A 15,048-nucleotide genomic window follows, 5' to 3' on the forward strand; every position below is an offset into this window, starting at 1 on the left:
CTCTCTCTCTCTCTCTCTCTCTCTCTCTCTCTCTCCTCTCTCTCTCTCTCTCTCTCTCTCTCTCTCTCTCTCTCCTACACACGCAGGCACATGATGCACACACCTCAGGCTTGATATTCATAGCCTCCTCCTCCTCCTTCACTTGACATGGGAGCCTTAACAGATGTGCCCCAGCCTTGAGCTGACCCCCCCACCCGCACCCCCACCCCTACCCCACCCCTCCTCTCTCTCTCAGTCTCTGTACAGCCTCGTGCTTCACAGATTTACCTTATCTGGCTTGGGGGGGAAAAAAAAACACTAAACTGACATTTAATGATCTGTATGTAGCCTCAATCGTGGAAACAAAAATGTGAACAATACTGAAAATTCAGATTCTGAAGCTAAGGTTAAAAATAACCTATTTGAGTACATTCTGGGTCACCTTAAACACTTAACTGGATTTATAGGTTATACTGTATATTGAAAATAGATTATATGATGTTGCCTCTCTTCTTTGTCTCTCTCTGAACATAAACTAACATTTATAATTCGTGCTGTGTTCCTTTTGTCTAATATCCATTTTTGTTTTTTTAAAATTGTATTTTATTTATTCCTCTATGAGGTTATTATCATCATCATTATCATTATTAGTTTATTTTCTGCTTTTTCCCTGCCGCTAAAACCTCGCCTATTCCTGTTTTCGAGTTTCAGCGGAGCTTGTGTGTGCGTTTCTCTCGCTTGCTCTATGTGTGTGCGTGTGTTTTTGTGTGTGTGTGTGTTTTTGTGTGTGTGTGTGTGTGTGTGTGTGTGTGTGTGTGTGTGCGTGTGCGTGTGTGGTGTGTGTGTGTGCGTGCGTGCGCAGCCAGTGCCGTGCGCTGGAGGCTTATGGTAATTGCGGTCTCCCGACTGGCCTTCTGGGTAGAGTCTGCGCGAGTGGGAGTGGAGCGAGTCGCTCGGTCTCGGCAGCATTCATCCATTCTGTGCGGCACTCCCCGTACAGCTCCGTGCGTCCTCGGTGCGAACCGGGGCTCCGACCGGGGGTGTTTTTTACGCTTCACGAAGAAAACGTGGGACGAGTAGCTTGTCGGAACAATCTTCCGCAACCTTTGCGAGACACGGATTCCGGTGTCGGAGAGGACATGGAGTGACGGAGAGCGGGAGAAAGGGGCTTTTTCGGAGGACGGCGTGCTCCGCTGAAACCCAACATGGCGCTGCTGCGAGGTACGGCCGAGCTGAATTAATTTCTCCGCGAGTCCGCCGACCTCGCCACCTGTACTATCCTTTGGGGGCCCGGGCCGTACGGCGCATTGGCTCTCTGACTTAAAGAACCCTAACGGATTTTCTTTGAAATAGTGGATTTCTTTTCTTTATCCTGACGTTTGTTTTTTCCTCCGCGCAGGATCTTTTTTTGCTTTATGGAAACCCAAGTGACATTTGCAACAGCAAAAAGTCCGTTTGAAATATAAGAGAATGGATGATAGTTGCCTTTAGACAATAGATCAAAGACCCAGGGCTTTATATGTAAGACTGGTTCTGTTTCATGACAAGTGGATAACCTGTTAGACACTTTTAGTTGTTTTTTTTCTTTGGCCGGGATTGTCTGTCTCCAGCAGACAGGACCGTAACCGGGCTAATCTACGTACGCACGGATCGCTGCCCTTGTAGTTAACTTGGCAAAACAGGAAAAAGGCGAGAGTTGGGGTGCGCGGAGGGCGGCTGGAACTAGCACCAATTAACCAGGTGAGGCAATCAGTGACAAACCAGAATGTATTTTTTTACGCATGTGTGTTTGGCGATGTGAAATTCCCTGCATGAGGATGGAAAACCCACTGTTATATTTATATATATATATATATGTGTGTGTGTGTGTGCGGTTTTTTTTTCTTTCTTTTTTCTTAATAATAGTGCTCTAGCAGCCACGATGTTTTTAAAGACCCCACTGTTCTCTGTGCTGTGTTTCAAATGAAAGTAGTCTTCTTTTGGGCTTGGATCCAAACGCGATAGCCCGGTGTTGCGCGCAGAGACTGGGAGAGGAACGGCCACTTCTAAGAATAGCTCATAGGGTGGTCTTTGTGTGTTTCGGCGGGGCAATGGCATGTGGTTGATGAATAACACACACACACATAATGATCCGACCGTGAGCTTGGCCTCCTTTTTTTTTTTTTTTTTTTTTTAAACAACTGTCCTGTCAACCGGACGGAGGTGAAAAGGACGTCCCAGAGATTAGCGGACTTGAAAGTGGTGCCGTCCTCCGTGGTGATATTGAGGCTTTTCGCACTCTGGTGCGATGAAGTGTAGGCTATGCGTGTCTGTGCGCCTGTGGGGCGAGGGTGGGAGTGTGTGTGTGCGCGTGTGCGTGCGCGCACACGGAGCTTCTGCGCTAAACAAGGTTACGGAATCCAGCCTCGCCCTGCCAAAGGGAAGCGATCGGTGCTGCTCAGTTTATACACGGTTCAGTTCAGTTGGAGGACATCCCCGCGATGTGTGTGTGTGCGTTGCTGCGACACCTGAGTGAGTGTGTGTGTGTGTGTGTGTTCTTGGGGGAGGTGTGGGGGCTTTGTTTGGACAGAGTGGACGTTGATCAGTCGTCTCATCAGTCCCAAAGGTAGTGTGGGGGAAATGTGTGTGTATGTGTCAGGCAGGGAGGGAGGGAGGCGGGGGACGGGACTGCACCGCTCACCTTCCTGTCTAGTTGATGGAAACCGCTCTGGCATCGTGCCACTAGGCAAGCACACACACACACACAAGTCTCGCAGGTGTTCTCCGATGTGACTTTGCGCTACAGTATGTTGTCTTTCTCTCTTGCACGCAGTCTTTCCGTTCTCTTTTCATTGCAGGGGAATATCTTTTGCGCAAGGAGGGTCCGCGTAGCGCCACTTGGGACCCCCTCCCCCTGCAGATACGCACGACTCTCTTGTAGGGGAAAAAGTGTCACCCCATACTCTTTCATAATACTAAAAATACTTTTTTGTCACTTCACCATGGCTTTAATACCCTGTTGAACTTTCAGGAATGAAAAGCCACTTTTCAACCCGCTTTTGATCCAATTCAGCATTTGGCCTATTTCAACTTTTGATAAAGAATGTTTTTGTGTGCACCCACACTTATTCCGTTTGCACAACTGTGGGCGGCAGCCATCGGAGTGAACTAGTATTACTTATAAAGTTGGTGTTTTAATTGAAATAAGCACTGCGAGGCGCGTCGGATGTGATCCAAAGTGAATCATCTTCCCTAAAGATTCTCTAAAGCCTTTCTGCGGGCTACATCATCCTGCGTTTCACGACCAGCGAAGCAGCATTTAAGCGAGCCGTGTTTCTTAAAACGCTTTGTCACATCGCGGCGCACATCGGGGGAGTTTTCCTCCCATGCACCCCCGCGCCTACTGCCTGTCCTGGAGCCACACAGGCACTAATTAGGGGACGCTCTCTTAGGACGATCGATGTGCCTCATATTGGCTGGCTCCAGCTCATTGGCGAGCTTAGTGAGGGAAGCAGCTACTAAAAGACCACTTCAACCCCAGCAGCCAATCCACGCAGGATGTACACAGCAGCTCGCACATATAGCCTAACGCGAGCGTGAGCAGGTTGGGAGAGCAGGACCTCGTGTTGGGAGCTTTCAGAGGGGAGCAGAGCAGGGGATTAAGTGGTGGGGGGTGGAGGCAACTTCAGGGGGCTTTGATAGAGAATAAAAGCTTAATTGTATTTAAATCCCACGGCATCATCAATAGGGTATGGAAAGGTAAAGGACACTTGTCATATATTAAATTTACATTTGAGCCCATAGAGGATAACAATCATACATCTGGAAATTGGGAATAATCTCAATTTCAGGATTAGGAACAGTGTTCTTTAAGAGTATGTGGGTTATTGTTGACCAAACTGATTAAAAAGCATGTTAGTATCACCACTTGGTAATCCCTTGAGTTTAGTTTGTTTTTGTAGACAAAATAGCGGACTTTTGCCATGTGTTAATTACCTGAAGGGCATCAATACACGATTTAGATTGGCCTGACATGAGTGGATTTATCACTAAAACTAAAAGTGGAGGTTCAGCTAATAATCTGATGGGTTCTGTTATGTTCCCTCCTATCTGTTCTCTTCTCTTTAATACCCCCCAAACTTTTGAAGCAAAGCTCTGCCTGTTCGACCTCAAAGTCTGATCGTTCTGCAAAAGAGTCGTTCCCCAAAGTGCTGCGTGTTGTGGAAGTGTAAAACGAACACATCACATTTTGTGTGGGCCGCGTTTATTTAAACTGTAGCTACCCCATCGGACTGTTTTGCGCATCGTTTTTCCACTGAGAGCTGTAGAGTGAGTGCGCATGGGGGCTGATCTGTTTTCCAGGTGTTGGAACACAGAGGGGGAGGGCTGCTTACCACAGATTGACATTTTGACACGCCGATTTCTCTCTCCTCTCTTTTTCATGTGAGAGGACCTCGCACTTCTTCCACAAACAGTGTTTTATTGCCCAGCCCGACTAGCTGTCATAGTGGGCTTCACGGGTGAAAGAGGATTTCATTTCGCGCTAATTACATTTATTAGAAATGAATTCTAATTAGAAATTAGATCAAGTGCCATATATAGGCACACGAGTCGAATAAACAATATTATGTTTTCAGTCAACTGAGGAAAACCATTTTAGAGGATAGTTTTGATCAATTCTCTGTTGTTGTTGTTGTTGATGATGAGAGTTTTTGGACGTGTGCTTATAAAGGCAGCGGCTGGGGTGTATTGTCATGCTGAGTGATGTGGGACTGTGGATATGTCCGTGGGGCGGTTTAGGGGACAAGCATACCTCCCCCATTTTAAAGCCATTAACCTGCTGTTTGTCCGCTTTTCTAATCTGGAATCAATGGGGGCCACGCAGGGAATATTACACACTCAGAGCACGTCGATACAATCATGGGACCACTTTTCCACATCAAACCCAGCGTCATGTGTTGGGGAAACAGGCAGGGAACTGAATAAAATTCGTCAAAAGAAAGCATCGTGTTTTGTTTCATATCCAGCCAGACATGAGGTGTTGTCGCGCTTGTTTTTTTTCTTTTTTTTCCTTTCCCTTTCCTCATCACTCACGCCTGGATATAAAACAACAGTCTCGTCGCTGCCGGCACTGCGCTCGCTTGCTGAGGCGAGGTGCGTGTGAACAAAAGCGGAGGCACGGAAGAGAGCCGAGGAGAGATCGGTTTTCCAGACGCTGCGCAGCTCCCGGAGGAGACGTCACGGTTTGATTGAAGCTATGCTCCGTGCTGGCCTCCCGGGACCTCGCGATGAAACAGGAGAGCACCCCCCCTTCCTCCTCCTCCTCCTCCTCCTCTCATTCTCCCGCTCACCCTCCCCTCCTCTCTCCGCTCCACGAAGCTTTTTGTTTCGACGAGGTCTGGAGCGCACGGATCACTTCCCCGCAGAGATGTGTCGGCCCTCGGTGCGTTTCACCGGCACAGAGAGTGAGACCAGGGGCAGCACGGCCCGAGAGGTCCAAGCCTCTCACATAATTCTGTCATCCAGCAACAGTCTGATTCATTAAAACTATGTTTCTGCAGGCGATTACGCGCGGATGTCAGTTTGGTATGAGTCCAGTTTCCTGTAGCGATAAAGTGATTGTTAATCATATCTCCAAAAGCAACATTTGTGCACAAATGTGTTTTGCTGATAAATGTAGACGTGACGCAGTGACGTGACGTGATAGGAAAACACGGGACTATAATCCAAATCTCACTCTAAATGTATTTAGTTTACTGACCTTGCTCTGGCCTATCGGAGATTGATTTAGCAGCAGAATAATAATGACACACCTCGCCTCCCTTCTCTGAGTCTCTGCAGGCCCCGTCTTGATCAGGCCTCTTCGTTTGTTTTTAGATGTCGGTGCCTACGGCATCTATCTGACGAAATCCCACAGACGCTTGGCAGCGCAGCAGGGTGATGGCGATAGGAGTTTATTAGGCTACACCGACCGTCTTCAAAGCAGGAATGTTATCTGTCTGGATGGCACATCATTGAGTTCATGCTGGCTCCAAGGCTTTTGACCCGGAGCTGGATCATATACCACCAACGGAACATCGAAAGTATATCTTATTTCTGTGTCTTTCTATTTTTAGTTTACGACATCAATAGGTAAACGTCAGTAAACTGTCATTTCACCGGTCACTTCAGTCTAATGCACTCCAATACAGGTCTGCCATAAATTCCATATTTATTAAGCTTTTACCTCATGTATGTTAATAGGGTGGACAAAATATTAGGAACACCATTCAATATAATGCACACCACCATCCACTATGACCTCAATAATCAACACCACGCAGAATTATCACCTTTCTGACAGTATCAACAAAAACTAGAGTGAATGGCATAGTTGCTGTATTGGGTGACATTAGATTGCACATGTAATGAAGTGGTTGGTGAGTGTGTGTCACGCTGACCACGTGTGACTTTTAAAAGCTTGAAATCTAGGCTGTGACAGAGGTGTGACAGCTGTGGTTACTTCACACTGCCTCAGCACCTGTTTAAACTGACATTTAATTTAACCCAATTTACGCCTTTACACACCACCAATAATTAAGCCTCCTTCATTAAGCGGACTATTCATCCTATATGGGGGGGATGTAGTGATAGCCTATGTAATGGGGGTGGGGGTCATTTAGCATCACGTGCTTTAATTTGGAACAGCCAACACATGAAAGCATTTCAAATCAAAGTCAAGAAACCTCCGGTAAATGCGGGCCGACTCTTGCATGCGCATCCCCATCACAATCGGCTCCTTTGGTGACATAAAGGGCCATTTAGTTCTCATTTGGCTCGGGATGAATAGAGCCAGTTCAGCAGCCGCCGCACAGGCCCTAGTGACAGCACGGGGGGCCTCACAATGTCGCCGTTGTTGACGGCCGTGCCGCGGAGGGGAGGGGGAGTCTAACCGTGCACCGACTTGCATGCGGCTGTGCAGCAGCCCGAAGGACGCAGGGGGGGCCCCTTGTTTACAGCTCGGTCGCTAATAATGTGACAGCTGAAGAGACGCCGCTGGCGCCTTCCAACTCCGCGCTCCGCCACCAGCTCGCTCTGTGCCTGTCTTCAGCATTGATCTCCTCCATCTCTCTCGGCCTTTCTGTCTCTTCTCGTTCTATGTAGCTAGTTCCGTTATATCAGTAACTACTCAAAACTGCATGAACGTCATTATTTTTCAGATTGTGCATCGAATCTACATTTAGATGATCAATTGGACTCTTTGGCACCCGTCGGTCCTAATGACCATTGACAATTAAAACTGGCCACGCGTTCTCTTTTGCGCTTTCTTTTTTAATTTTATGATGCTGGTAGTTAATGCTGGTGAGAGTGTGGGCCTGAGCCTGTGTAGTTTTGGTCCGCTCTCTCTCTCTCTGTCAGATTTGTTCCCGCTGGTTTTCTATTTTGTTCACCTACAGTGTGCGCAGAATTCCTTCTCGTTTTGGGCGCACACACAGCGTCGCAATGGAGTGTATGTGTGCGTGTGCGCGCGCGCCCATATTTAATCTGCGTTTATCCCCACCCCACCCCCGTCGCTGCGGAGATTATCCTGCGTCACACTGCATTTTTTTTTTAGAGCTGATCGGAGCTCTGCGCTTCAGAGAGCCTGGCGGAGCTCCAGGGACAAAGAGCGAGAGGACGCCTTATACTCCCACCATACAGCAAAGACCCACATTCAGTTTCCCGTTTTACTGCCGAGCACACCTGCACACTGCCGCTTTACTGTGGGTCTGTGTTTGTCGTTGGTCATACATGGCAGGAGTGAGAAAGCTGTTAATTGTGACACAACCACCGTCTCAACTTGTCAACATCGTTAGTCTCTCTCTTTCTCTCTCCTTCGCTCTGTCTCACTCTCGCGCACGCACACACGCACGCACAAGCCACCAGCGCAGGCTGCGCTGTCCGGGGAATACAGAGAGGCCTCAGCCCTGGAGGAAATGATGAGTGGTGCCCGTGTTTGTTCCGGTGCGTATAGGTCACGGAGAGTTCAAGTCACTGTCGTCATAGACAGGAAATAAGGGAGATGAGGGAAAATCCTCTCTGGAGTTTGTTCCCCCTCTCTCTATTTCCGTGAGCGTGTCCTTTTTTTTTCATTGTTCGCTCCTCTCTCATAAAGCGCGCAATACTGAAATACAGAGCTATATGAGGTTCCGTTAAAAAACACCCGGTGGTTTTCTGTTTAATGGTGCGAGTCGGGGCTCCGCTCCAGCGGTCTGGTTTATAAACGCAGCTCCGACCGCTGCGCCCCCCACCCCCCCTCCTCTGCCTGCCTGCTGCCGGCCAGTGTGATGGATTGGACGGCCGTCGGGAGATGTTTGTTGCGCAAACTATTCTTAGCAGAGCAGCGGGGATGGGCGTCAACACACACTGCCTTTTCCTCCTTTCCAATCTCTCTCCCCCACTCTCCGTGCCCGTCCTTCCACTCATAATGTGACACCTAGCAGAATTTTTTTTTTTTTTGTCAGAGCATTATGTAGGTTAGGCCTAGTAATGCAAGACTAAAAAGAAATCTAAATTATTTATGGTTAATAATAATTATGGTTATAATGCATTTAATTCATACTGCACTTTTCTTTCATGGTAAATTTCAAAGTGCTACAGTGCTGGAAACATACAGCATACAACATAACGTAAATTAGGTGATAAAGCCTTCATGAATAAAAGGTTTCTATGCCTGTTTTTAAAAGACACCTCACTGAATAATAAATTTGAGATGTGAAATGTGTAGGCTAAAGTCGACTCAATGTGTGTCACATTGAGTCATTATGAGCAATTTCACACAAGCACTATGCATCCCGTTTCCCTTTAGATCACACAGGATTTAACTATTGGCCTACACGACTGCATGTACTATGTGGCACCATCCCACTGTGTGAGCGTTGTGCACGCCAATAATACGTTTTGAGTAGTCCTTTCAGTCCATACCAGAGCAGACAACAGTGGAGTTTTATTCCTGGCGGTGTACGCACTGATGTGCTGTCAAATGCTCGACGCTGACCTTGAGGCCCAGCACAGTTCATCATCTTAGCTGGACTACTATTAATTTCATGGAAATAACAGGTACACTGGTTCGGCCATGAGCACGTGGGCGAGTTTTGAAGTAATAACAGGTTTTTGCCATACTGACCTCGAATAGTCAATTTCTTCTCCCAGTTGTCTCCCAGCAGTGTGTGTGTTTTTTAAAATCTGGGAAAGCAACATAGGCCTGTGCGTAAGAGAGATACCCATTTTATTTCAACAGTCTGGTAACGTTTGTGTTATATCCGACATACACACGCTGAGGCATCATGTCAAATATCTGCGTTTGTATAAGAGGCTTATTTTTTTCATTATCTTGTTCGGTCTCATTGAGCGCAGACTTTAGAGCCTGTGTGTGTGTGTGTGTGTGTGTGTGTGTGTGTGTGTGTGTGTGTGTGTGTGTGTGTGTGTGTGGCAAAGAGGAAGGTGCATGGGTGGCTCCAGGAAACACAGGAGACGGGAGAGATGTGATTTCTCAATCGATGTCTGTTTGATTTGCATGCAGAAACGCTCACACATGGCTTTACACACATTTGTACTTATACTGCACACTTGCCCAATCACGCACACCATTTCAGTTCCGTCAGATGCGGATGTTATTGAAGCAGGCCTGGTCCCGGAGAGCTGTGGCTGGGAGATGGCGGGGGCGGGAGGGGGAGCGCTGGGGCAGGGAGGAGCCGTGGTGAGGGGCCCACAGCAGGCTGATTAATGGGCCCCGGGTCACGGCAATAAAAGTGGCGCGGCAGCGAGGCTCAGAGGCGTTTCTCTGCGATGATAGAGGAGCCGAGTTTCTCTGCTGCTCTCAGCACTGCAAGCCTTCACTTTTACTATTTAAAGGCACTTCCCTCTCCCTCTCTCTCCCACCCTCTCCCACCTCATTCCTGCACTGGCTCCTCTGTCAGGACGGCCTTGCAAAAACGTCCTCCTTAACAAGTCTAGTATTTAAACTTAAATATTTCCTTTAAACAAGAGGAATAAAATTGCCAAGTGGGAGCCATAATTTCACCTTTCCCCCCATTGTTGTTCAACCTGTTAGAGGATTTTGAAACAGCCTCTCGAAATAAAGCAGACCACTCCGTATTAAGATGCCACTTGACTCACTAAGGCTCGTGTTCAGTGATGGCAATTTTAGCATTTTTTACCAAAACCTATTATGAATACCAAATTAGTCATATTCTTTCTCACCTAGGTTTTATTTTGTGAGATTGTGATTCTCAATCAGTAATGCAAGATCAGGGTATTGTCAAAGTTCTTAGTTGTTTCTTTTTATATTCACAAAATGACACCATAACACAAAGAGAAATTGGAAAAATGTCTGTAATTCTGTCATTGCAATTCAACTTGAGGTTTTTTCTTTGAAGACCATTCATTTATTTCCTAAAATGTTGTACTGATGAATAATTGAAAATCTTTTTGTAACTTATTTCACAACTCTTTTACAGCTTTATTATGTTCCAGCGCTTTAAAGCAAGTCAAATGTATACAAAACATGAACAGATTAAAAGGCATTTCACACACACAGTTTCCAACACTTACTCTTGTAATTTGTTAAAAAAAAAAAAGAAAAAAGAACAGCCTCACAAAAACAGTTTTCCCCTCTGTGGTCATGTTGTTTTTTATCTTTATACATGTCCTCTACGTTTTGACTTTTCAAATTAAACTGATTTATCGTAAATCTTGCATAGTTCGCTCCTACATGCTATACTTTTGCGTGTGTGTTTTGGTGTGAGTGTTTGTTGATCTGTGGCTCTGTGTTGGCGGGCGGTAAATGGTCTCCCACCGATGTGGTCTCTGATGTATAATCTTCCCTCGCTCTGCTGGCTGAGGCAGCCGAGAGAGCAGGTCAAAGAGGGCACAGAAAAACCAGTGTGTGGGGAACGTGACTGAATAGACGCAGCCCCACAATGCACGTCTAGTCCACAGGAGGGGGGGGTGGCCAGGGAGGAGGAGGATAGGGGGTTGCTGAGGGGTGTTGACGGATAGGAGGGGAGGGGAGCCCACACAGTGCTTTCATCTCCAGTGACTATTTCAGCGGAGTTGTGCATGTGTGAGTGAGAGTGAGAGGAAGGGTGTGATGACTATAGCGAGCAGGGCCATTATTCTTTTTCTTTGTACCTTCGCCCTACTCCGTCTCACATTTCACTCTCACATCTCTGAGCCACTTTTGAGCGATGCATATGCTGATTTGTTATTTAGATTTGCGTGTGCCAGTGATTTAAGTGTGCCTGATGCTTAATTTTTGGGCAGTCACATTACAACAAAACTGTGGTGTGTGTGTGTGTGTCAGAGCCAAGACACTGACTGCTAAGTGTTTGCTCGTCTCCACAGGGCAACATCTGTTCGTGATGTCGATGCTGAGACACGAACCAACCTGGAACTAAGACAAGGGAACCACATCACACAAAACATGGCAAGTTCCTCTGCTTTTCCTCGGCACTATTTACACTCATTTGTCACATGAGTCATTATTATCTGGGAAAAAAACAAATACTCAGGACTATTTTACTATGTGCATGCACGCAACTAACCTAGAAACACACAGACAGATTTTTTTTGGGCTGTGCTAAGCGGTAAATGTTTCACAGCACAGTGCTTTGGATGTCAGATTTTTTTTATTTTCTTTGAGGGATGTGATTCCTGCAATCATAGTCACATAAATTTTTTGCTGCTCCCCTTCTTTTTTTTTTTGCTGCAGGTGGATGCAAGGTTGACACCCCTGGCAGCGATGGGGCTGGACCGAGGCACTCTGATGCATGACGGCCTTCGCCTGCATGGAGGGGTTGTGTATCCAGGGATTAGAACGCTGCCAGCAGAGAAGAGCAGAGAGGCACCTGGCCATTCCCTCAGTTATAACAGGGACGGTATCCCAGAGCTCATCTACAAGCCTGATGGCCCTCTGGACAGTCGTAAGCCTAATGGATACCTGGGCCTCTACAAGGGCATCCCTCCAAGTCTCCACAAGCCTCTGCTGATTCCTGGAGCTGAAGGTCTAGGCTTGGAACGCAGAGTAGGGCCTGGGGATAAAGCGTCTGAACTGGGCTTGGCAAGCGCTGGTGGCAGCTACCTTCGCCTGCCGTGGCTCAACCCCTACCCCGAGGCAAGCATGTATCCCTTCATGGACACATCCAAGTATGCAGCTCTAAACATGTATAAAGCCTCCTTGCTCAGCCAACCCAACCCCTATCTTACCCAGCACCTGGCGTACCCATCTCTGTGTGCAGCCCAGGGGGGTAACGTTAACGCTGCTGCCGCCGAGAGGCTCTATTACATGCCCCCCTACCCTCCATCTCCTATCTCTTCTCCCCTGGTGGCACCCCCAATGAGGATTCCTGCAGTCACAGTGGCCCCTACGTCACTGGTGCACTGCCAGGATAAAGGGCTCGTTGTTGCGTCTCCATTTGCACAGCAGCTTCATCAACCTTCCCCTCATTCTCAGCATCATCAGGCAGCTATTGACAGGGACCGGTCCCCGAGCAGGACCGGTAGACCGAGCAGACCTCCTTCTAGGACCAGCTCCAGCAACAACAATAACAGCAGTAGTACTAGCACTAGTGGCAGCAGTGGTGGTAATAATAATAGTCTACCTACTGATTCTTCACCTCATGCATCTTCTCGCCACCCACAACCTCCCCCGCCTCCTTCTCTCATTGACAATTCACTGGATTTACAAAGGCCAGTTGCTAGGATAGTGCAACTTCCCACCTCCTCCTCTTCTTCAATATCTGTTTCATCCTCTTCCACACAGTCTATTCCTCATCCATTCTCTGTCAGCAGCATGGCATCAGAGCAGCCCTCTCCTGCCCGGCCCAGCCCCCACAAACCCAGGCAAAGAGATGGGTTGCCTGAGCACAGAAACGTTGGGATTGAGAGGAGACCCAGCAGGTCACCCTCCAAACCCAATTTTGATCGGCCAGCCCAAACAACCAAAGACTCAGCAGAGAAGCCCTTGGATTTGTCTGGAAGAATGCTGGAGTTTGGACTTCCACCAAATGGTTTCCCAGTTAAGATGGACAATATGGCATCAGGTGCACGTTATGGGCTGCCCCCTAGCCGGGAGCTCCTAAAGGAAAACCTGTCCCTCTCTCCCTCCTCCCACCCTCACTCTGTAGTCAGCAGCACTTCTTCAAAGGTCTCTGAGAGGTCAGAGATGATCAGCACTTTACACTCCTCCTGGGTAGTACCTAGTCGGTCTCCTTCCCATACACAGCACACAACAGGCTTGCCCCCCTCTCCAAGGCCTAACACAGACTTGGGACATTCACAAGCCAAAGGCTCCTCACCTTCTGTCATCAAACATAAGGGTCTGGAGAGAATACTGCCTCAGCAACGTAGCTCATCCTGTCCAAGGATTGGCGAGTCCAACCATAATGTTCCCTCCACTCAACAGTCTGGCTCTTCTCTGGTAAGCTCCAGGGCTCTTTCTCCCAAACCCAATGGTGAGTGGTCCAAACACAGCCCCAGCCAATCAGAACATCCATCAGTCGTGAGCCACCATAGAGAGAGAGAGGGAGCAGAAAAACCCTCCCAGGCCACCAAGAGAGGTGAAACGACTCCAGACATGTCGTCATACAAGAGGCCGTGTTTAGAGAATGGTCACCCTACTGGCCACCTTTACCATCCTCAAACTGACGTGTACCTGAACCACAGCCACAGCTTGGCCTTTGGCAATAGATACCTGCACTACCCCATCCCTGATGGCATGGCGCTGCACTCCCTGCCAATCACAGGGAAAGGCCAAGTCTATCCTTTTATCCCTAACAACCTTTACCCAAACCACTTGGCAGCAAAACATCCTTTACCCTACCACAACCTCCAACCTGGTCCAGGAGGGGAATACCTCACTTACAACTCACAGGAGATGGCCCATCCCCTGATGCAGCCTCACTCTGAAAACAAGTTGTCAGAAAGGGGAGACGCAACCCTGAAGTCCCGGGGACAGGAGAAATCCTGGGGAGCCGTCGAAGAATGTGGGGGTCACAGAGATCAAAACATTGGGAAAGAGATGGGCGAAGGGAGCCATACAAAGCCTGATAAGGAATCAGGAGCACAAGGACAGGGTGGAAGTCAACACAAAACGCCCTCTTCCTCTGTAACACACAGAGAAAAGATTGTCTGCATTGACCTTGTACACTCAGACACAGATATTGAGTCTACCCCCACAGTCCACAAACAACCCTCTGCTGAGCCCAGCACTAAAGTTAACCAAAAAGAATGTTGTCATAGTAACCAAAATCCAACAAAGACTGACTACGAGCCAAAACACCAACACCACCTTTCCCATCCTTATCCAGGCCACTCCGGACAGAGCCCCACCCTAAAGTCCAACCACACTGATAGACAGCCAGAAACTCCCTTTGGGAAACCAAAGGTTCTTCAGGACACAAGTTGTCCTGGAGTGACGTCTAGCACATCCCCAACTTCTCCAGGGGAAGTCTCCCAGGCTGAGGAGAGCCCGGAAGAACAAAGCCCCAGCCCAGACCCTGGAGACCAAGACCAAAGCACCTTGCGCTGTGCCCGTACATCTGGGGAGCGCAGCTCTGGTAAGGACAAGGGGGACAGGGACAACCGGGCTCTTCACTTCATGCAGCATTACGCAGATGCGGTGACTGAGTCAAACCAGGAAACACTGTGTGTGAGAGAGACTGAAATGGAAGACAGTATTGTTGACCTAGGAGAGTTCCAAGAAGAGGGGGATGACGACGAAGAAGATGGAAGCCATTCATCTAGAGGCGCTCGTAGATCCAGCCTTGCCAAAAGGATAGCTAATTCCTCAGGCTACGTTGGCGACCGCTTTAAATGTGTCACCACTGAGCTGTATGCTGACTCCAGCAAGCTGAGCCGTGAACAGAGAGCACTGCAGGTAAGGCAATTAACACTTTTGTGTGTGTATATACAGTACAGGCTATGTTGTGCTCAAGTTGTTAGTGAATTGGGGAGAGGTCATAATGACCAATGTTTCCTAAGTGCAGACATTTCAAACATATTTTTCAGTTCTAACATCCACATAGGAATAAACCCCCCAAGGGCCACCACTGTCTTTACTCCCTTGCTGCA

At 48.0% G+C, this 15,048-nt stretch overlaps 1 protein-coding gene across 4 annotated transcripts in view; it reads left to right on the top strand.

Moving 5' to 3' along the window:
- The first annotated feature begins 981 nt into the window (after positions 1-981).
- Positions 982-15,048, top strand: part of LOC133992811 (BCL-6 corepressor-like) — a 33,287-nt gene continuing 19,220 nt past the window's right edge. The window contains exons 1-3 of one of the 4 annotated variants that reach the window (XR_009927042.1): positions 982-1,719; positions 11,323-11,404; positions 11,690-14,854. The gene's annotated coding sequence lies outside the window, so the exon portion shown is untranslated. Of the gene's footprint in view, positions 1,720-5,989; positions 6,042-7,855; positions 7,942-11,322; positions 11,405-11,689; positions 14,855-15,048 lie in introns of those variants that run through there. The other 3 variants (XR_009927043.1, XR_009927044.1, XR_009927045.1) reach the window with 3 other exon arrangements.

Source organism: Scomber scombrus, chromosome 13, assembly GCF_963691925.1.
Source record: "Scomber scombrus chromosome 13, fScoSco1.1, whole genome shotgun sequence".
In the NCBI taxonomy this organism is placed as follows: Eukaryota; Metazoa; Chordata; class Actinopteri; order Scombriformes; family Scombridae; genus Scomber; species Scomber scombrus.